General features: G+C 41.3%; 2 long non-coding RNA genes across 3 annotated transcripts; one reads left to right on the top strand and one right to left on the bottom strand.

Moving 5' to 3' along the window:
- Positions 1-12036: 12036 nt before the first annotated feature.
- On the bottom strand, positions 12037-15443 carry LOC145030963 (uncharacterized). Of its 2 annotated transcripts, XR_013676773.1 has the most exons (5): positions 15339-15443; positions 14872-14988; positions 13432-13471; positions 12729-13041; positions 12037-12176 (listed from the first exon to the last, which is right to left on the bottom strand). It is a non-coding gene; the product is annotated as an uncharacterized LOC145030963 (long non-coding RNA). The 2 variants fall into 2 exon arrangements; XR_013676772.1 differs by lacking the exons at positions 12037-12176; positions 12729-13041 and having other exon boundaries at positions 13295-13471.
- An 833-nt stretch (positions 15444-16276) lies between these two features.
- LOC145030962 (uncharacterized) lies at positions 16277-16738 on the top strand. Its single transcript, XR_013676771.1, has 2 exons — positions 16277-16400; positions 16485-16738. It is a non-coding gene; the product is annotated as an uncharacterized LOC145030962 (long non-coding RNA).
- The last annotated feature ends 8037 nt before the right edge of the window (positions 16739-24775 follow it).

Here is a 24775-nt window from a genome sequence, read left to right as displayed (position 1 = left end):
AAATAGAAGAGAAGGAGAAGAAGAATAATATGAATCTCTGTATGAATTGATTAGAATTAAAGCTCCAGATACAAAAGATTCACACACACAAAACTTCTCTCTGGCCGTAAACTCTTTTCTGTTCATCAATCTCTACTCCTCACCCCTAACACATATGTATATATATATATATATATATATATATATATATATATATATATATATGTATATATATATATATACACAATGGAATATGGACTAACTGAACATGGGCCGTAAATGGGTTTACGACAGGTTGCCGTAAAAATAGCCGTAAACACGTATACGGCCGTAAACACCATGTTGTTTACGGTCCAAGACACAAAAATACATTTTTCTAGAAAAGTAAAGTATAAACCATATGTTTGGCCCAACAGGCTGTCATCGACCTGAATATCCTCCAACTGCACCACTGCTGAGTCATCCACCAAACACTTCCGCAACTGAGAGACGTGGAAAGTGTTGTGGATCTGGCTGAGTTCGACTGGCAGATCCAACCTATACGCCACCTTGCCCACCCGGGCTACAACCTTGAATGGCCCGATGTACCTTGGGCCCAACTTGCCTCGCTTTCTGAATCGAATGACGCCTTTCCATGGCGACACCTTCAGAAGAACCATATCCCCGACTTGGAATTCCAAGTTTGAACGGCGCTTGTCGGCATAACTTTTCTGCCGACTTTGTGCACTCTGAATCCTGCTCCGAACTTGTTGAATCTTCTCGGTCATCTTGAGCACCACTTTGATGCTCCCCATGACCCTCTGGCCAACTTCACCCCAACATATCGGGGTCCTGCGTCTCTGCCCGTACAACATCTCGACGGGATGATGGTCAATACTCGCGTGGTAGCTGTTATTGTATGAGAACTTAGCTAGAGGAAGATAGCCATCCCAACTACCACCGAAGTCTAGCACGCATGCCCGCAACATATCCTCAAGAGCCTGGATGGTCCGCTCACTCTAACCATCTGTCTGCGGGTGAAAGGCGGTGCTAAAATGCAGACGAGTGCCCAACTCTTCATGAAACTTCTTCAAAAAACTGGAAGTAAAACGCACATCCCTATCCGAAATCACGGATACCGGTACCCCGTGCCGCGCCACTATCTCCCTGATATAGATGTCGGCCAACTTTTCGACCGATAAGCTCTCCTGAATTGGGATAAATGGGTGCTCTTGGTCAATCGATCCACGATGACCCATATCAAATCCACTCCTCGCGCAGTCTTGGGATGCTTCGTGATAAAATCCATTGTAATATCTTCCCATTTCCACAACGGGATGTCCAACGGCTGCATCTTGTGGTGCGGTCTCTGATGCTCGGCCTTGACCTTCCTGCAGGTCAAACACCGCTCAACGTACTAAGCCACATCCCGCTTCATGCAGGGCCAACAATAGTCTAGACGAAGATCCCTATACATCTTCATTTCCCCGGGATGAATGGAGAATCAGGGTTTGTTTGCCTCCTCCATCAAGACCTGGCACACGCCTCCGTGATACAGCACCCACACCCTACGGTGTAGTGTCAATAATCCTCAGCTATCATAATCGAAGGAGGTAACTTGACTCACTGTCCGCTCACTCTTGTGATGTTCCTCCTTCATAGCCTCCTGTTGAGCTTCTCGAATCTGCTCTAATGGGGGAGTCACCACCGTCATCCTCATGCACACGCCTCTGATTGGCGCTGCCTTGCGACTAAGTGCATCAGCCACCACATTAGCCTTCCCTGGGTGATAAAGGATCTCGCAATAATACTCCTTTACCACATCCAACCACCGACAATGCCTCATGTTTAGATTCGGCTGATCCATGAGGTACCTCAAACTCTTATGGTCCATGTAAATGGTACAGCGAACCCCATAGAGGTAATGACGCCAAATCTTGAGGGCGAACACAACAGTCCCCAGCTCCAAGTCATGCGTCGGGTAATTCGCCTCGTGAGGCTTCAGCTGCCTCGACGCGTAGGCGATGACATACCCTCTCTGCATCAACATCGCGCCCAAACCTAAGATGGACGCATCGCAGTACACAACAAAATCCTCCATGCCCTCTGGCAGGGCTAAGATTGGTGCCTCACACAATCTTTGTCTCAGTGTCTCGAACGCTGCCTGCTGCTCAGGCCCTCAACGAAAGACCATGGCCTTCCTTTTTAGCCTGGTCAATGGTATGGCTATCTTGGAGAAATCCTGGATGAATCTCCGATAATAGCCCGCTAAACCCAGGAAACTCTGAATCTCGGATGGAGACTTCGGAACCTCCCAGCTCATTACGGCCTCCACCTTGGCCGGGTCTATCGAAACCCCATCCTGGTTGATAATGTGCCCAAGAAACTGCACCTCGTGTAACCAGAACTGTCACACCCCAAAACCAAGAATGGCAGAAACGTTCAAGGGTGTAGGACGTCATATGAAGTATCATAACAGTGTAAAGTAGTAAACAAGCAACAACATCATCCACTGCATTGAAAGTAAAGTTTTAATACATGAGTGTTCTTTTATAGTAATAAGACACCAAAATATGTAATCAAAATAAAAGACGAATCTTGTCTGTGCTCCGTCTTCTCAAAACCTGGTCATCGTACCTGTCTACTGGTGACCTGAGAATACAAGTTATTTTGAAAGTGTATATCAGCATAAAGCTGGTGAATTCATAAGTATTTAAGTGTCATTACTCTGTTTTGGAAAGTTGTTATGAATGTCATGTAAATATTTGAATGAAACATTTGATATGTGTGAAAACCCTAGAAAATCCCATATTTCCTACTAGTATAAAAGTAGTCTTCTACCAAGACCCGAATGTTTTGAAAGTAGTCTTCTACCATGACCTAAATGTTTTGCTGTAACAAAGAAGTTTTTTCCCATGTATGACTACTATTAACAATATATATAGTCTACCTCATCGTTTATGTGAACGTATCACAAAATAAAAGTAATAGGGAAATATAAACATTTAAGTATTATCCTTTGGTACTAGGATAAACACGACATAGAAATGTCAAATAGTATCAACCGTAGACATCCGTAGATGTGCATTGTCCTCTGTAGCTAACAGCAGGGGTAGGAATGGTGAGTCCTGTAAAGGTACCTTTGTAAAGTATTAACCGTAGGCATCTGTAGATGTGGATTTACCTCTGTTGCTAACAGCTGGGTGTCGGAATGGTTAGTCCCGTATAGTATCCTTTTGTACTAGGATAGACAGATCTAAACTACATGTATAATATGTAATATTATCTCATCGTATACTATCTAGGAAAACTATCCATGTAGGTGTATCTCTTCATATAGAATTTAGTATAGGCTAATGAATGAACTGACTTCGGTGTAATTCTTTGTAATAGGAATAATGTTTTGTATCCCCTAAACTATTCCTATAATAGTTTGCTGGAATGTAATAGATGTCCAAGAAGGTGTATACACCCTTGCTACCCAAGAGTGTGGGAACTGAACGAAGAATGAATGCTCTCATATCAATACATACATATATATATATATATATATATATATATATATATATATATATATATATATATATATATATATGAACATAAGTGTATAGATATTGTTTTGATCAAAAAGATGAAAGAGGTTTTGTAAAACATTTAAGAGTTTTGAACAATAAATAACAATGACTTGATGTCATTTTATAAAACATTTCAAAAGTAATTCATTTGATAGCAAAGTATTTTAAGACAGAAAACTATTTCATGTATCACATTTTGAAGTACGTGAAATCAGTTGGATGAAAACACAGTTATAAATCACATGTGATTGATTCAATAACATGTTGTTTTCTACTTGTATTCTCCCCCCCCCCCCCATTAAAGCATTTAAAATCATTTAAAACATTGATTAAGGTATATGAACTCACCTATAGTTGGTGGTTTGGATGAACGGAAGATGTAGGATGCTAAGTGTCAAGTGAGGACTTGTACACACACAATGATCCTAATTAACATATAATCAAACATATATGTATCTAATTAGTCATTTAACAACTAATTAACCAAGTTAAAACACCCTAAGACAGGAAAATACTTTGATTCAAGTGTTATAGGTACCAAAGGGTTGCATCTAAAGGTTGTATGGCATGACATTGGAGTTTATGGCCCAAAGACCACTCCTTATGGAGTTTACGGCCTAAGGTCATTACCCCCATGAGTTTACGGTCGTAAACTCATGGTACTAAGTGCCATTTGGTGATTTAAGGTCTTACAAGTCAAGATTGAACATCTAATGATCAAGTCTAAGCCTTAGGATAGCATTAAGGGCACAATAACACTACCTAGTAGAGTTTACAGCCTAAGGACCCTTTCCTTAGGTGTTTACGGTCATAAAATCCTATGGGGAGTTGTTTTGATTGTTGTTTAAGGTCTTAAACACTTCTAGGAAGGATCATGGTTGGCATCCAAGGCATAGGAAGGAACTAAGGTCCAATTTACCACCTTGAAAGGGGTTTACGGCCCAAGATCACCCTTGGTCGTAAACTACTTTGTTCTATGGCTTCTTGATGATTTTCAAGTGTTATTAAGATCATACTAAGCATACAAGAAGCTAAGGCAAGTGCACTTACAAGATAGGAGATCGATTGGGTGATTAAGGTCCAAGAACACTAGTGTGTGTTCTTGGTGTTTTGAAGATCTAATGAAAATCAAAAATTGAATGGATGAAATCATGTATAATGACTAGGAGATAGGTTATAACAACAAATCAAGTCAATTAATACTTACATTTTTGGAAAATCGGGTGAAGAACGGTATGCTACTTGAGAGAGCATGGCTTTGGTTATTGAGTTTGGAAGTTAGGAAATGAAAGAATGGAGAGTAAACTCATGCTTAAGGCATGGGTTTGTGGCCCTAAGAGAGTTCATGGCCCAAACTCTCTTTGTTTGGCCGTGAACACCAATTCAAGGTGTTGATTGTTCCATTACATTCCCGATTAACTAGAAATCACTTCCTTTTATCCGTTCGATTCGTGACTAATTAATTAAAATACTCAAACGGACTTTAAACTGGCTAAAATTTAGCAGAAAAATATTTAACTTTTAATTTAAGTGTTGGATTGTAGAGTTCGTACGAATGAAAATTTTGGGTTGTCACAAGAACTCACACTTGGAGAACTTAGCATATAAGCTCTCTCTCCTCAGGGTCTCCAACACCTCTTGGAGATGCCCCTCATGCTCCTCCTGTGTCTTGGAATAAACCAAGATGTCATCAATGAAAACTATCACAGACCGATCCAGCATCGGTCTGCACACGCGGTTCATGAGGTCCATGAGCGCAACAGGTGCATTGGTGAGCCCAAACAGCATCACCACGAACTCATAATGGCCATAGCATGTCCGAAATGTGGTCTTCTGCACATCCTCCTCTCTGACCCTCATCTGATGATAACCTGAACGCAAATCGATCTTGGAGAACCAAGATGGTCCCTGTAACTGGTCAAAGAGATCATCAATCCTCGGGAGTGGGTAATGGTTCTTCACTGTTACCTTGTTCAGCTCTTGATAATCTATACACATCCGATGCGACCCATCCTTCTTCTTCACAAACAGAATTGGGGCTCCCTACGGTGAACTACTCGGTCTAATGAATCCCTTGTCTAACAGCTCCTACAGCTGTGTAGACAACTCCTGCATCTCGAGAGGAGCCAACCGGTATGGTGCCTTGCCTATCGGAGCCGCACCAGGGACTAGGTTGATCCTGAACTCTACTTGTTACTCCGGAGGTATTCCAGGAAGCTCCTCTGGGAACACATCAGCGTAGTCTCGTACAACCGGAACCTCGCTCACTGTCTCCTTACCCGCCTCCTGGGTATCCATAACATACGCAACATATCCCGCGTAACCCTGCTGAAGGTAGCGCCTAGCTCTCGCTGTTGAACATATTGTGGGTCAACACTGTGGCCTCTCGCCGTGGATCACCAACTCCCCCCCACTTGGGGTCCTAATCCGCACCAGCTGCTATGCGCAATCTATCACCACCTATTGAGGCTCAACCAATCTATGCCTATAATCAGCTTGTTCCCACGCAACGGAATGGGAACCAAATCCACCAAGTAGCGCTCCTCAAACAACCTTACAACACAATCTATGAACACTGTTGATGCTTGTACCGATCGATCATCGGCAATCTCTACCTCTAAAGGTCAATCCAACATGCCCAAAGACTCAGTAAACCTCTTGCTAAGCACAAGAGAAACAAACGATCGGGTGGCAACCGAGTCAAATAACACCTGAACTAGGATACCGTTCACATGGAACGATCCTAATGCATATACACAGAGCACATCTCAATATCATAACATCATAAAAATAAAAATAGAGAGAAAGAATAATACCCGTCACCACATCGGGTGCGGCGCATTCCTCCTCGGTAGTCAGTTGAAATGCCCGACTCCTCACCACTGGAGCCTCTGCCTTGCCCTGCCGGCCATCAGTACTCCACAGGGTCGTTGGAACTGGCGCCTTCACTGGTGCTGCTGCGGTCAACTAGGGGCATTTAGCCTTCTTGTGGCCCTACTGGTTGCAGTGGAAACACAACAACTCAGACGTTGAAAATACAGGCGTAGGGGCGGTATAATCCCTACTGAAATGCCCCAACTTGCTGCACCTATGGCAGCCTGACGATCCCAGCTTGGACGCTCCTTCGTGCGCCTTGTCGCATTTCTTGCAGCGGCCTCACCCCTGTTGGCCTTTCGGCCTAGCATCTGATCCCTTGGGTTTCTTCCCCGAAGCCCCCGTAACCTGTCCCTCCTCTTCCTTCCTTTTCCGGATATGCTCCAAATCAATCTTCCTCTCCCTAGCCCTGGCAATCATGGAATCCATGGTAGGGCAAGCTAAAAAACTAACATTCTCCCGAATGTCATCTTGTAGCATGTCATGATAGCGGTTCCTCCTCGTATCCTCATCTTCCGCATACTGGGGCACCAATAATGCCCTCTCCTGGAACTTGGAGGTGATCTCCGCCACAGTCTCTGTAGTCTGTCTCATGTCCAAAAACTCCCTGGCCAGCGGGTGAAGCTCTACCACTGGCGCAAACTCTGCTCGGAACTGGGTCACAAAATCCGACCATGTCATAGCCTCAACAGTCGAGGCTCCCAATGAGTCACCAACAAACTCCCACCAGTCTCTAGCTCTGTCTCTCAAACACACTGCTACGTATCTCACCTTCGACCCCTTGGTGCAGAAGCTGGTCAACTGTGCGGACTCAATGTCTGTAATCCATGATCTGGCAGTAATGGGGTCCTTCGCCCCATGGAAGTCCGGCGCACCACTACCCCTGAAATACTTGAAGGACAGTGTGCGAGATCCTGACTAGCCAGATGCCATGTCACTCCTGAACGCCCTGAAGCAGTCCTCCATCAGCTCAACTATCCCTTCCTTGATCGACCCGAAAATGATGGGGGTCGACTCAAGGATGCCTCTGGTGATCTCTAACGTGATGAACTCGCGTAGACTCTCATCTACTGGCTCGGAACCTGATCCCGAACCCGATCCCTCTCCAGAACTGCCACCTGTTGGCCTCTGACGTAGTACCACCATTCTGCAATACACACAGCAACCATTAGTGATACTAATACCTCTAAAGGGATCACATCTATTACAAGTTCCCTGGTCTTTCCCTAGCCTTCCTTAATTCGGGTACGAATCCTCTGCTTTTAGTAGTACGGGCCCATACTACCTTCCACATTTATTCATAACTTCCTCAGGGATATCCTTGAATCCACCGAATCCCTTTTTCCACTACTAACCCTCTGCTATTCCCATTCTAGGCTTGCCCTAGGAAAAATCTCTGACTCCACCCAAACCGGTCCTCATCTGCTGAAGGCCTCCTTGTAATGCCAGTTAGCCATTACCTGAATACCATCACATGTGATGAGGCCCATATAATCCTTCGAGTAACATACTCATCCCTTCAACGGTTATAGGGCCAAATCAAGTACTCTGAGATTATTCAACCCTGATCACATGTAATGTGACGTATTCACCTAATGACTAACTTCCATCACGCAGATTCCCACGTAGCACAAAGCAAGCAACATTTGGATGGAGGAAAAATACTCAAACAAATTTATCCTCAACATGAGAAACCGAACTATCACATAATGCTAAGCTCATACTACCAGACATAACCTAATTAGGCTATCCTACCACTGTCTACCCACAATTAGCATGTAATTCTCATAAGTTGAAGCACATAAAGCAGCCACATAAGGCATCATTCCTAGATCATTAGTCCTATTCTAGCATGTTGTTCTACTGAAACTGTTAAACATAACATAAACTTGTATGGGTACTTTGGGGAATAATTACTTGAGCTTGGCCGGTCGCGCACATCACACACTTTGTTCTTTCTTAAAACTCTTTACTTAATCCTTTAGAAAACTTTTTCTTTTTTGAAATTTCTTAATCCCTTGATTTGAGTTCAGACACTCCCGAAGGTGTGTCCGAATCCCTCAAACCATGGCTCTGATACCAACTTGTAACATCCCAAAATACGGGCCAAAATTTCATTTTTTTTTTATTTAAGTGATTTGCAAAATGTTTGTAACAAAATACCATACGATCATATCATTTAATAAAACATGTCTCGTAACTGTAAACCAAAACGTAAAACATAATATTGACAGAGTACAAATCCCAAAATATCTCGTAGTGCGGAAAAAAAGAGCATGTGTGTGATATGCCGCTACCGCACCAGCTCCTTCCCTTTTGCTGAAGAGGCACCTGAAAGAACAGCTAAAAACCGTAAGCAGAAAGCTTAGTGAGTTCCCCCACCGTACCACATACCATATAACCACATAACTTACATATATTGTAAGGCCTATCTGGGTATCCGATCTACCCTTTCGGTCCTCTCGACCGGATACTGACTAGCATATCTGGGTGTTCGACCTACCCCTTCGGTCCTCTCGATGGGATACTGACTAGCATATCTGGGTGTTGGTCTCCCCTTCGGTCCTCTCGACCGGATGCTGACTAGCATATCTGGGTGTTGATCTCCCCTTCGATCCTCTCGACCGGATGTTGGGGACTATTTCACCCCCTACTACTACCACATAACACGTATCACATAATCTATCTAGCATGGTTGGGCATGACTACCCCTTCGGCCCTATTGACCGGTAATCTGGGGACTATCTCCCCTACTGTCACTAGTACATAGCATCATATCATACTAGCACATAAACATATCACAGGTACTAGCAACCCTAGATGAATATCGCAGAGACAATCTTCAAATCATACAACTCCTACTAGTGGGTCGGCATGTGGCCATAGACCCACTGCTACCGGAAGGTAACTCACCTCGAAAAGTAGTTGCTGAAAGTCTGCTTGCTAAGCGCCTGACTGCTGAACCGGTAATCTTCCGACTATAAATCATAAACATAGATTAGCCACCCATAAACACCCTTAGGTCAGATGACTGACCCACATTAGTCCAAGGTCAACTCCTTGGTCAAAGTCAACTTCCAGTTGACTGGACTCGCCGAGTCATGGCACAGACTCGCCGAGTCCTTCTCCTACTAACTCGGTCCTACTCGACAAGTCCCTCTTCTAACTCACTGAGTCACCCTTAACTCACTACTTGGGATGAAAGAACCGATGCGGGATCCGACTTGCCGAGTCCCCACGAGCAGATCTCCTACTCGCTTCCAAATCTTCACCAGAGCATCCTTTATGAGGATTTGGGTTTCTTGGACTATTGCTACACGTTAAATTGCTAATTCTGCGTGCAAATATGAAGGGTTGGACCTTCAACACCTAAACCCCTCTTACTCAGTAACAGTTTATATGAGTTGCCGAGTTTGAAGAATAACTCCTCGAGTTCCAGGAAATCTTCATAGGACTCGCCGAGTTGTTCATCCAACTCGCCGAGTCTAAGACCATCTTCATAGAACTTGCCGAGTTCCACTTTGGGACTCGCCGAGTCCCTTCGACCCACTTCCCATACAGACCAAATCTGAGACATGCAACGCTTCCAAACCATAGATCTATGTTCCTAGGGAATGCTTATCACGTAAAGTTGCAAACTTTACGTGCATGCATGGCCTTATAAGCTCCAAAAGGAAAATCCAAGCTCTTTATGAGGTCATACACTCAATAGGGACCTCAATCACTTCAACCACAGAGACTTTATACTTCTAATACGTCCATAAGGTCTAGATCTGAAGTCCTTTCAGATCATAGAGCACAAACACATGGAGTTTGGTGTTTTAGGGCTTGAAAACCACCAATTAGGGACAATCTAATGAACTAGTGATCAAGGTAGGGACTTTTCTACCAGAATGGAAGCCTCTTGCAGGGTAGATGTCGGATTTACTTCCCCTCCTTGCACTTTTCCACCTCCTTCTTCTCTTAAGCTTCAAACTTCCTTCACAAGGCCAAAATCACTCACAAGGACAAAAGGGGGCGAGGGTTTCGCTCTACAGCTCTTCTGGAAGTGTTAGGGACAAGGGAGGCTGAGTTAGAGTATTTTAATAGGGTGCAAATACTCGGGTTAGGGTTTTTTCCCAAACAGGGCCTACTCGCCGAGTCCGAAAACCGACTCGCCGAGTCCAAGGCTCAGACCCCGCGTCTCATCCCGATTCTACTCGGCGAGTTGGTCCTTCAACTCACTGAGTCCAAGACAAAATGCATTATTTAAGAAATATTAATTACAAGGAATACGTACCAGGAAGCAGGTGCTACAAGTATCTTGGTTAGGATGTTGTTATGCTTTATGATTTGTTAGATCGATTTGTTTGTCTATGGATTGTTAATGTGATAACCTGTTATATGTGTATATGGTTATTTGCTTGATGTTTGGATTGAGGCGGTCCTGCTTTGTGTGGGTGGACCAATCACATTGTAGACTCGATGTACATGGCTAGACTCGGAGGGTGGACCAGGTGGACTGAAGGCCCGGTGCGGGCAGACAAGTCGCACAATAGACTCGATGTGCATGGTTGTTCTATTTGCGATATGTTATGAGTATGTCTGTGGGTGGTTGGTATTTTTGGGGTAACTCACTAAGCTTTCGGGCTTACAGTTCGGTGTTTTGTTTTAGGTACTTCAAGAGATCGTGGCAAGGTGAAGGGGTGATCGTACCGCTCCTCATGTTTTATGATTTATGTGATATGGTTCTGGGGAAATACTATAATGTTTAATCTATTTTGAAAACAAATGTATGAACTTAATGGTTTTTGAATGAATTAAAATGTTTTAATTTGGCTCGAATTTTGTGGCCATTACAGTATCCATGTCACCTTAAAGCTACAAGGAAGAGGAAAAGGAGTGTGGACGCCACCCCTTAATCGTTGGGTCAGATATGTAACAAAAATCTATACTCATTTACGAATAAAACATATGTCGAGGTTTAATTAGAGATTGTATCTAGATCTGGATCCAACGTTGTTGTCGGAGTTTGATCGGAGATTGCATCTGGGTCTAATTCATCATCGTCAGATACCTACATCAATGGTTGGATGACGAAGTATCATTTAACATCCCCCTCTAGCACGTATCACAATATTGTTCGCTTTCGACCACTCGGCACGAGGACTTCCCAGTAGTACTCTCTCCTGAGCACGCTTAACTGCAGAGTTCTCATGGGAGTTGCAGCCGTCACGACTTTAAAACGCCCTTCAACCCCATTATAGGGTTCGATGTCCCCGTCGAACACATCGAACCGTTCCTTGGCTCTGATACCATTTGTAACATCCCCTTCCCGACGCGAAAACTTCCCAGGGGTCACCCATCCTTGGATTGCTCTCACCGGGGCACGTTTAACTGCAAAGTTCTTATGGGATCTGCTGCCCCCACGGCTTTAAAACGTGTTGTGACAGGGAAGGTATCCACACCTCTTATAAGGAATTCTTAGTTCTCCTTCCCAGCCGATGTGGGATCAGGTGCAACCCACCTTCACCCCCCCCCCCCCACCCCACCATTACAGGGTCCAACGTCCCCGTCGAACACATCGACCCCTACCCTGGCTCTGATACCAACTTGTAACATTCATGAAGTTCTTGAAAATTTTAAAATATTTAAACAACCACAAAACCATAATTTATTAAAATTTATTTTCAAAATAAGTTCCACATCAGAGAAATCCCAAAATCAAAAAAACAAAACATGAGGAAGTTTACGATCACGCCTTCATCTTCCCGCGATCCACTGAGGTACCTGAAACATAATCCAAACTGTAAGCCCAAAGCTTAGTGAGTTTCCCCCAAAATACCAATACATAACAAATAGCACAATTATAATAACAACATATTGTGGGCCCAATCAACCATCGGGTTGGAATACCCCAGGCCCTTCAACTATCGGTGTGGAATGCTAACATACTATGGGTCCAATCATCTTTTGGATAGAATACCCTAGGCCCTTAAGCATCAAGTTGGAATGGAAACATACTATGAGTCAAATCATCCTCGGGATGGAATACCTAGGCCCTTGGTCATCGGGTTCGAATGCCTCGGCTTGTTGGCTTACACACAAAGCAGTGAAGCCTCAGCCACCAAAAAATCATTTGCACATAATACAGATAACATACTACTACCCAGTCAACAAACAGACATACACATATCACAGTTCACTAAGCATAGCCACATCCTAAATACCAGGATACCGACTTAACATATTACTACAACACTATAACATGCACAGCAGGATATCAAATCAAAAGAGTCGGCCTTGGTGCCTTTGACCCACAAGTACAGTGAGGAGACTCACTTCACAAATAATGTAGAACTGATATGGTCTGACTCCGAATCAAAGCTCCCGACTCAATGCAATGGTCCAAAAGAGAGCCAAACTGAAGATGGGAGTTTTGCTTGCTAGATCCTTGCTTCCTTCTTCCAATTTCTTCTCTTTTTCCCCAAAAGAACCACACTGGAAGTTGGGATGTTACATATCAACCAACTAAAAGTTTTGGGTCTATAGAAATATGAAGTCGGTAAGTTGGGTATCCAATTCTCTTCTCAATTTGGGACCAATACCAAATTTTCTTCCAGAATCACAAATCAATTTATCCAAATCACTAGTCCTGAATCATAACTTGTCACAATAAGTAAGCTTCCAAAGAAATTCAATCCATTATAAATCATGTAGAAGAAGCTTAGAACATTTATTAATCGATTCCTTGTATTCTAATTCTTCTGTTTTACTTTTTATTTGATTATAATGAACAACATCAAGTTCGAATCGAATCACACATGAAAGTTACTGAATGTCACACCCCCGGCTGAGGCGGTGGAACACGCCGGGCTGTATGACTAAGTTCATGGATCACAGACAAATTGAATATATAGCACAAGTACAATAATAAACAAAATAGCATTCATGTTCCATCTTGATACAATGTTTTTACAAATAATAATACATTAATTTCCTTAACAGGTAGGCATATGATACAACAACAAATAAACTTGGTCACCTGTAATCCAATCTGTCTTGAATGTCTGTTTAGTGTTTTCCTGAGAATACATGTAGTTTTAAAAGTCAACACAAAGGTTGGTGAGTGTCACAGGTTTTCTGCTAACGCAATAAAAAATTTAATAAGTCTAAAAAGTATTAACTTTGTATGTATAACTATAACAATAGTTAAAAATAGTATTTTCAAAGAGTCTTTAAAATCCATGAATGTATTTTGATATGAGTAAATTCATGTTTTTAACATTTACTTGTAATAACTCCTTGAAAGTCAAAATGAATGTTTTATAGAAGTAACTTACATACTTAAAAATGTACTTGTAATGACTTATTGAAACTCAAAATGAATGTTTTGTATAAGTAATTTCCTTACTTAAAATGTACTTGTAGTGACTTCATTAAAAGTCAAAATGAATGCATTGTATAAGTAATTTTCATACTTAAAAATGTACTTGAAGGCAACCAAGCCTATGGTTGTAGTAAGAAAAAAAAAGAGATTCGTGTTAATGTTTTTAGTGAGCTCTATAATCGAGCTATGGACGAAAAGTACCCATCCCTACGACGCTTCATTGGACGTCGTAGTAACGATCGTAGACACACATCACCTGCTACGATTGATCAGTCGATGGCTGTAGCTAGCAACTGCAGGTAGGGTTTTCGACCCCATATAGATCAATACATATGTACCTCGCTCCGAAGATTAACGATTATAGCAGTGTGGGGCAGGCTAAGTAATTAAACTCAGCTAATGAATAGTAGCGTCTCACTCAAAAACCATTTTTATGAATATCTCTCAGCCCTAACTTAATTATAGTTAAGTATCGGGCATAATGAATTTCGAAGTATAGTATTTGTAAAAGTCGAGTATGGTTGACGTATTTATAAAAGTATAGATTACTCGCTTTTATAGAGATATGTATTTCAACATAACGAACTTGTATATGTGTGTAAAGCCATGCATAAAAGTATTCATGTATACAAGTATTGAAACTTTGAAATACTTTAAACTGGTAGTATGCATATCATATAAGACTAAAAATGAATGTTTCAAATTAATGAACATATGTACATGTATAAACTTTATGCATATAAAGATATAAATATACATGTATAGTAATATTTTGAACCATTGAAATACTACACAATTTCATAACGTACTAGTTATAATATAAAATCATAAAACTTTGTATCATGTAGTATTTGTTCTGTGAAATGGTTATTTCACAATAAAATAACCATAATACGTATACGAAAATTTATACTAGTTTATTCGTAACAATATAGTAAATTGTTAAATAATAATATTTTTATAAACTAGGTTTTTTGCATAAAAGGTTAATATATCTGTATAAACCAAATATATAGACACATGTATTCCTCCACCCCCCCCCCCCCCCCCCCCCCGCCCCTAAAACAATATTGAAAAGGGGTTGTAAGCACTCACCCTTGAAGCGTGACGTTGATTCGTACGGTATTCGGATTCCTTTGGGAAACTTGTCGTGAGATTTGTTACGTGGTATTCCTCATTCGTAAGACGAATCACCGAGTATATTTGTATTTCCTAATAAACCAAATGGTAGTTTGGTATTAATTATTAAGTATATGGTGGTCTTTCTTTAAATAAATAAACTCTACGGGTTTGATTTTGCCAAAATCATACTTCAGGGACTGATGTTGAGAACTATTCTCAAGAAAGGGGTTAAACATGTGTATTTGAAACTGTTTTAGGGTTTTAGGACTTGATATATTAGGTTCATCTGAGGGAGGGACCATTTTTGTTTAATTTTAATGAAAGTTTGATTTTTGGTTTGACCTTTGACCGGGTTAAAATCAAAACCCATTTGTTTTATCAAGGCTCCATGACCGATCCACACAAGTGGATCCATTTACAAAAAGGATCAGGGCTCTTACCTCGTTTCTTTGGTTTGATCGGGTAAAGGAACAAACGGCAATCGATCGTTCAAGGGGAAGCGACTAAAGATGGCGAGAAGGAAACTTGTAGGTGCCTGGTCTGCTACCCGGATGTCTTTACCGTTTGCGATTGTCTCCATAGTTCGACGAAGCTGAAGAGACGGAGGTAAGAGCAGCGAGCCGTGCTTTTCTTGTCCTACTGCAAAGTGTGATGACCGGAATCGCAAACAGCGGTAGCAACAAGATGATACCCTTGAAGCTCTGTGTTCGACGAGAATCGTAGAGAAGGAAAACAAGGGGAAAAGGCTTGATCCCTGTCTGGCCGGACCAAGAGGGAAGGAAACGATCGCAGGTGTGCCATTTATTGAAGAAGAAAAAAAAAGGGAAATCGGAGGTAGTCAAGGTCTCGGTGGTGTTGATGGGGAAACACGAAGAGGGAAATGGCGAGGGTGGTGCGACGGGGGATGCTTTGGCAGCCTCGTCGTCGTTTCTTCTTTTTTCTGACCTAACAGCACACACGAAGGGAAGGAAATAGACGTACTCAGGCTTATTCGGTTGCTTTGATCGATAACAGATAAGTGCATTTCGTTTCTTGTTCACTTTTCTTTTTGATGTTTGGTAGTGATCGGTAGAACCCAATGAGTGTTTGGTTGTTTTTAAGCATGAATCGGTGTTTGGTTTGATTATGATTTTTTTTTCTTTCCTTTGTTTTGACTATAAATCAGTGGAATTTTGATGGTTTGGGTTTGATTGTTCTTGACAGAAGTGGATAGATGGAATGGATTTCTGGGGTTAATGTTTTACAGGGAATTGTTTGCTTGACAGAAATCGATGTGGTGTTTGGGTTCATTATTCAACAAGGGAAGAGGGAAGGGTGGGGTCTGATTCTTGGTTGATCGTTAGGTTAAGAGTAGAACCATTTGTGCTCCAACTATTATGGTAAGAAAAGGATGAAGAAGAAGGAAGAAAGAAAACTGGATATAGATTGGTGATTCATTACAGCTGTATTCAAGGAAGGAATAAGTTTGAGTGTTCTACAAGGTTGAAGAAGAAGAGTTCAGGGTATATTTTTATCTGTTACAGCTTGTATTTGTACGATGATTGTGATAGAGTGTTAACCTTCCCTTTTCCTTACTTGTTTGACAGAAGAAGTGTAAGTGTGGTTTTGACAGAAGAAGTGTAAGTGTGGTTTTGCATAGGATGAAGCTTGGAAGAAACATAGAAGCTATCTTTATTTATTTATTAATTAATTTATATCTATTTATTTATTTGTTTTTATTTATTTATTTATTTATTTATTTGTATTTTGTAGATTGAATAGAAGTATTTAGTTGAATTTGAGTATATATTGATGTATATTCATACTATATCTATGTATGTATTATGAGTTTGTTACATAACTTGTATTTTACATGTATATAAATTTAAACTCGTATGATAGGGATGTAAAATTTATATATAACTAGTGTTGTTATATAAGATTTAATTATATAACATATATACATTGTGATTATACTAGTAATATGGATTCCTTTGAAGTTGCATACGACACCAAAATATATATACATTTATAGTGGCATTGCCAATATATATCTTATAAACATTTTCATAAAAATAACTACAACATATATTTTTTTTTTATTTATCATGATGTATACCTCTATTCTCGTGTCCTCGTAGCCGTTCATATAAATTTTCTAAAAATGTCTACTAACATTCAGGTCGTGGTGATTCCAAAAATGCAAACGGGATTGAGTTTTGTTATACTGATCTTTATGAAAAGACGTTAAAAATTTTGATTTAAATTAAGCTAAAAACATACGATTTTCGACTTTTACAAATATTTTTATAAAAATATTTCAAATATTTTTATAAAAATATTTCAAATACAAAATTAAATATTAGGCTATAGCCTGAGTCCAAAAATGTTTTCGGAAGTTCCATTTGAGGTGTAAAAGTTCCTCAACGGATAGAAATGATTTTAGTGGTTTTATGAAAAATCAGTATATTACTGGTTTTGGATTATCAAAATGGTCGTATCTTTTGTATACAAACTTCGTTTTAGACGTTTATATTTTCGGAATTAGGGAAACATGTACTACGAGACTAGAATCTTTATATTGCTCACAACTGTAATGCCCGTGTTTCTAGGCTAAAAGCATTAATAAAGTTGTAATAGTCTGGGTCAACCTTTGTAACTCATTTTGAAGTAATAAAGAGGAATTATGTGAATTATATGCTTATTTGCTTAATTATTATGATTTAATTAATTAATAATGAAAATAAGCATTTAAAATAAATATTAGAAAAAGCCGATATCTTTTAAGAAAGTTGTAGTGGCCGAAACAAGGATTCCGGAGATATAAAGAACGCCGAAATCCGAGTTATAACGAAGAAGTTATGACCTATCGAAGTATCGCGACGAAATCGGCACGACACTAGGAAGCGTAAAAAGTGAATATTTCGATAAAGGGCTTTTTAGCCTTAACAATCTAAACAAAAGTCATAGCATTCGTTAAACCGAGAATTTTGATAAAAAGAACGTCCAAATCTGACTTCGTATGAGGAAGTTATGATTTTTCTAAGTTTTAGCTTAATAGTAGACAGCTAAATACTCGAATTTAAGATCGAGCGATATTTAGCCGACACAACCTAAACGAGAATCGAAGGTCTCGTCAATATTAGTACAACGGTAAAAAGACTGACGAAAACGGATGTCGGATGAAGAAGTTATGAATTTTTAACGGATTTTCCTGTCCCGGTCTGTTAAAAATAATAATATTAAAATTAAATCAAAATTAGCCGACGAAGTCCAAACAAAAGTTGTAGAGCGTAATTTTAGCTACGCGTGCATATAAAGAACGTCAAAAACGGAGCTTGTATGCGAAAGTTATGGATTTTAGAAGTTCGGGGCTCAAAATTCGAAATATTTCACATGAACAGTAGCCGGCCACGTCACCTCGCACGAAGTTGCTGCGTCACCGAAGATGTGGCCGAATCCGGATCCAACGCGTGTTGCTATTCCCTCGGACCGAACTCTCAGCCAATCAGAAGCCACCTCGTAGCTGTCGCGTGTCCGAGTCTCGAAGGGCCACGTCCGAGCCTCGTAGCCGCCTCCGTGTCTCGCCTCGCTGCTGCCACGCGCCTCTCCCCTTCGCTGCCACGTCCTCCCTCCGTGTCCGAGCCTCGCAGCTGCTACGTGGAGCATTCTCAGCCACGAAGCCCTCGGCCTCGCACCCTATAAATAGGGGGCTACGAGATCTCCCGACTACTTTTAGAAATTTGACATTTTTCACCCCTAAACTTATATTTTGACTATTTTGACTTCCACCAAAGCCCCGATATCATTTTTAAAGCCCGGAATACATCCCAAAGTGCCCGAAAACCCAGAAAATTTTATCTTTTCGGCTTTGAAGCTCCAACTCTCGCAGAGCCCGGTTTCTCAATAAAACTCACAGTTTTATCAGAAACGATCATTTTAAGACGAATTGCTGCCCGATTATCATCAAATCAAGTGAGTGTATAGTCACTTTCATCTTACACATAGATATCAAGTATTTTATATAAAATACATGTTATGTGTAATTATATTGATTGTTTATTTGAGATGATTTTCTATAAAATACGTGTTATGTGTAATTATATTGATTGTTTATTTGAGATGATTATTGAATACAATGTTTTATACAAGTTATAAACTGTATATGTATTTTATCTACAAATATGTTGGGTAAAATATGGGTAGACGAAATAGTTGATGTGTGTTAAAATGATGAGAGGCCTCGATGTTGTTGTTGTTCCAGTCATCTACCAGAGTATGGATGACGACCACGGACTCTTCTAGACAGTCCAGTGGAACGCTGGCAGGCTCGCAACCTGTAGGTGTTGTGAATGACGTGTTCACCAATGTACTCCATCCCCCTCATGGTTGCCTTTAGGACATTTATTGTTGACGAACCCCCTTAGCAGTAGTGTCCATCCCGATGACAAAATCCTTAGACTAGGTCCTTTGTATAGGTGTTTAGGGATGTAAAGTGAGGATAACGGGAATGGGTAATCAGGGTTATTGTTGGTTGATGAAATTAATAAATTTATTATTGATCGATGAAATTAATAAATTTATTATTATTTGTGGGTTGAAGACCCTATATGCTCACCAGGCTCCCAAGCCCGACCCACTCAGCTTTCTGTTTTACAGGTAGTGGACTCAGAGCATAATTATGATGACGATGAGGGACTTTTGGATTATAGGTCATTAGTTGTAAATAACTGTTGTAAGGCTTATAATGTACTGTATCGAACATGACATCCCGAGTCTTTTAATGAAATACATTTCTAAGGAAATGCTTTTGATAAATCTTTATCATATTATTGTTTTGGGAAAAATTCCGCAATTCTTTTATTAAAAGGTTACTCTGATTTTCAAAATAAAGTATAAACAAAACCGGTCTTTTCTGGCCATGAAAATGGGGATGTCACAGTTGGTATCAGAGCATTAGTTTAAGTGAACTAGGAATTTGTAGGATTTCTAGACTTCAACTTAGAATGTTAAGTGATGATTGTGAGGTGTGAGCACTAGTGTATTTTAGGAAAGATGCCTAAAATGCTTTTTCTTATGTGTTTGCTATACATGATATTATTGTTCGGATCTATGGTCTGTTGCCGACCGGATCTGGAAACCTTATGTGTGTAGGATTCTAAACGTATGACTACGATATTGGAACTAACATATAAACGTTTCGAAGACTTAACATCTAACGAAAATGAAGATCTAAATTCACCTAGGATTGGTGTATAGATTGAAATGGCAAGTACTCAAGTGGGTTCGGAAGTGATAATCCACAGCCTGAGCCAATTACGATGACTGGAGTGTAGGTAATGGTACGTACGATGTTAGGTGAACAGATGGAAGAAACAAAATGTTTACTTCAACAAAGTAAGGATGAACTTATTGTGCCAGTACGTCAGGCATCTATTCTTGAGGCAACTATTAGGGTTGCTAAGTCTATTGAGGAAATGATCAATGACACAACTGCTAACAAAGTTGAAGTTGGCAAGAAGAGGAAATTTGAGGGGTCTTCAAGGCCCAACAAGAGCAACATATCCTTAAAGTTTAGCAAAAGAAGAGATAAAGGAAAATGGTGCGGGAAGTGAAAAAATAAACACTCTAGGAATTGTGAAGGGAAGGTGAAGTGCTTTAAGTGTGGAGAAATAGGGCATTACGCCAATAAGTGTACGATTCCTAAGCAGGTGTGCTACGGATGTAAAGACAAAGGCCATATTTCTAAGAATTCTCCGAAGAACAATGAAGTAACAAGGCCAAGTGCACCATCAACGCCAAAGGAATTTCACGATATCCTTGACGAAGCGATTAATAACACTAGGAAGTAGAAGTCAAGACTTGATACCCAAAGATCAAGTTACGAAGTAGTAATGTGAATAGTAACAAGTAGTTTAGCCAATGAGAGGCATAGTATAGGGTAAACTTGAACCTTTGTGTAATCGTTTCAAGGAAATAAAATAAACCCTGGTTTTGTCTTCTGATGAATATAATGGCTGGTGTAATTTTTGAAGTTGTCCCAATCATCTGGAATTTCCATTACCAACCAAGTTGAAGTAGAGTTGATCATTGAAGATACGCGTGAAAGAAGTCCTAGTAGAGTCTAGGAAAATTTTATGATTAATTGGACACATTCGTATGTGTTAAATTGTTTTGTGATTTTAGGACTTGGGGACTGCGAGACAATACTTGGGACGAGTATGAGTAGGTGTGAATAGTAGTAGAGATCTATACTACTGGAAGCATAGGACTCACACTTGGTTCTGGGAAAGTCACAAGGTTACCAAGAAGCTATTATTTGATTCCGTCTTGTTCTAGTTTGTCATTACCATCGTTTCGGTAATGATTAAGAAGATGATTGTTATTCCGACCTTAGAGGTCATATCAAATTGAGTCTGACCACGATGAGTTTATTGTGTGGTTCAGAGAACCAAGTTCAATGTAACATTTGAATTAAGCCAAAAGATTGAAATGAAAGATGATCAAAGTGATCAATAGAAGTATCACACTCATTGTTAAAGAAGTTGGTAGTTAGAAATAATACATGTTGAACTGTGATTGTATCACATTAGAACATGAAGGAAAGTATTTATTCCAAGAAGAAGAAGGAGTCCTCAATAAAGATTTATTATGTAACTCAAAGGTTACGATTGAAGGTCCTATGAAGATTTGAAGCTTTTTAGGATTAGCTGGATATTACCAAATGTTTATCCAAGGCTTTTCTTCGATAGCCGCTCCATTGACAGCCTTGACCCACAAAGGAGCTACATATATACTTGGAGTGAAAAGCATAAGGAAACCTTTGAGAAATTGAAGAAGAAATTATGTGAAGCACCAATTCTTTCTTTACCCCAAAGGAGTTGAAGACTTCGCAGTCTATAGCGATGCATCTGGAGTTGGGTTAGGTTGTGTTTTGATCCAGCGAGATAAAGTGATAGCATATGCATCAAGACAACTGAAGGAGCATGAAAAGAACTACCCTACTCATGATTTGGAGATGGCAGCAGTAGTTTTCGCTCTAAAAATATGGAGACATTACCTCTACAGCACGGAGTGCAAACTTTTCACTGATCATAAGAGTCTCCAGTATCTCTTTAATAAGAAGGAGTTGAAAACGCGTTGGTGAAAACGCGTAGAATCGCTGAGTCACTCTAGTGCGCTCGCCGAGTCCGGTCAATTTGACCAAAGACTGTTGACCAAGTTGACCAGTGTTGACTTGATAAGGATGGTCAACCTTAGTGGTACAAGTAATAATTATAGATATATGATGTCATAGGAGGATTACAGCTCGGGGGTTCGAGCACGAGTGATTTCCAGGGTTCACGAGTTATCGAGACATACGAGGTGAGTCTTCTCACTATACTGCACCCAGAAGGGTTTGACTGTGTGACCGGAAGGTTGAATATGATATGAGATATATGCATTATGTGTGATAGGTTAATTATTGTATGTGCCATGTATGATATGCTTGATATGGGCCGGAAGCCATTACGTTATGGGCCGGAAGGCATTGTAATGTGGACCGTAAAGTTGACGTGGGTAGGACCGGAAGGTTTACCCAGTCAGGACGGAAGTCCCCTGAGACACATGGACCGGAAGGTCAGGGCCTGGAAAGGCGTATATGCGTAGGTTGTATTTTGGGGAACTCACTAAGCATTTATGCTTACAGTTGTTGTGTGATGTGTTTCAGGTACTGGCGAGGACCGTGGTAAGGCGCCGGCGTGATCGTACACACACTCGGGGAAACCATTTTTGTGATCTTTGTTATGTAATCGGTCGTGACAATATTGTTACATTGGAACCTAAATTTATTACTCGATGTTTTTGATGTTTGTAAAAATGAAAAAAATGGTTTTGAAATTTACGTTGTTACAAGTTGGTATCAGAGCCTTGGTTTGAGGGATTCGGGTACACCTTCGGGCGTAACTGAACTCAAACCGGGGATTTGAGCAAATTTTAATTAATAAATCAATAAAATTTGATAAGTGATTTTGAGATAACCAAAGAAGAAAGAGTGTGTACGGTCAGCCAGCGCCCGAACGGTAAAATCCCCAAAAATACTCTTACAATATGTGTTATGAGATATGATATGATATGATATGCATGCTAGTAGACTAGGTATACATATTAGGACTAGAGTGGCCTGATTTTGTGATGCCTTAGTCTAGAGAAACCTGCTTCTATGAGGTGCTTGGGAGCGAGTGGGTAACTAGTGTATGACAAGAATAGAGTACTCAGGATTCGGGGTTTGGGGAGGAGGACTTAGGGTGAATACTGACGCAGTGTAATTGGTAGTATTGGGCCCGTACTACTAAGGACACCGGGTCAGTGGGTAGCCCAAGTAAGAATCCCTGGGTATCGGAGACTGAGTAGGACTGCATTATTGAGTGCGATTATGCCCGATAGAGTCTGATATTTTTATGTTGTATTTCAGAGACATCATGGTTGGACCACGACACAGACCTGGTACGAGTAGTGTGATTGACGAGGAGCTTCGTCAGATGATTCATGAGGAGGTAGCTGCAACGATCCGGGCTGAGATTCCAGAGATGTTTGGGTCTATTAAGACCACGCTGATGGAGACATTTGATGAGCGGTACGCCGCGTTGACTGAGGCCACCGCCGCTGATGCCAGACCACAGTGAGGTGACTCGTTGCTATTCCGGGAGTTCAGCAACACGAAGCCACCGGAGTTTGACGGGACGTAGGATCCAATCGCTGCGATGAGATGGATTGCTGATATCGAGGGATGCTTCTACACTTGTTCATGTCCGGAGCATCTGAGGGTACGGTTCGCCTTGAACCAGCTCCGCCTAGGAGCAAAGGATTGGTGGAAGTTCGTGATGGCGAACTTCACTCTGGCAGAGGTCTCAGCTGTGACTTGGGAGAGGTTTACTGCTATGTTTACAGACGAGTATGTTCCCCTGGTGGAGAGGGAACGGTTGGTTCAGGAGTTCTTATCCCTCAAGCAGGGTAATGATTCTGTTACGGTGATCACGTGGAAGTTTCATGAGAGGGCGATGTTCTGCCCCAAGCAGGTGTCCACAGAACAGGCTCGGATGAGTCGGTATTTGGGAGTGCTAAGGAGGGATATCCAGGAGTTCGTATCGAACACATCGTATCAGACTTTTGCTAAGCTTCAGGCGAATGCCAGGAAGTGTGAGATCGAGTTGGAGACCCAGGCCAGGGAGGAGGCCGAGTCCTAGTGGGTGGATCGGCGGCCGGCTCAGTCTCAGCCGGCAGCCAAGCGGACCAAGTCCGCCGATTCGAGATCCGGAGGTCAAACGGGCCGCACTTGCGGAAAGTGAGGCAAGGGTCACGAGGGGGCATGTCGATCGGGTGCTTGCTACAAGTGTGGCATGGAGGGGCACATTGCTAGGGATTGCCCCAAGGGATTCATGGTTTGCTTTCATTGCAACCAGACCGGCCATCGGAAGGCCGAGTGCCCCCAGCTTCGCCAGGGATCTACGCCTGCTGCCAGGATTCCCGAGGTTCGGCCAGTGAAGGCCGAGGCTCCGAAGCCTCGTGGGAGAGCTTTCCAGTTGACTGCGGAGGAGGTCCACGCGGCGCCTAATGTCGTAGCCGGTATGTATTCTTTCATGTATTTACATTTATACTGAGATATTGTGCTTATATTATGATATGCGTAGGTACTTTTCTTGTGAATTATGTGCCTGCTTTGGTATTATTTGACTCGGGTGCGAGTCGGTCTTTTGTTTCGTTGGCTTTTAGCCAGCACATCGGTATTGATCGGGAGGTGATGAGTCGACCCCTGCGAGTTGCTATAGAAAATGAGAAAGCGGTATACGCCACTGAGATGATTCGAGGATGCGTGCTCGAGATTTTTTGGGTTGAGTTCCCTATAGACTTGGTTCCT

The sequence above is a fragment of the Lactuca saligna genome, chromosome 2 (assembly GCF_052625555.1).
Source record: "Lactuca saligna cultivar CGN05327 chromosome 2, ASM5262555v1, whole genome shotgun sequence".
NCBI classification, from domain to species: Eukaryota; Viridiplantae; Streptophyta; class Magnoliopsida; order Asterales; family Asteraceae; genus Lactuca; species Lactuca saligna.
This window is presented reverse-complemented; position numbering and strand designations above follow the sequence as displayed.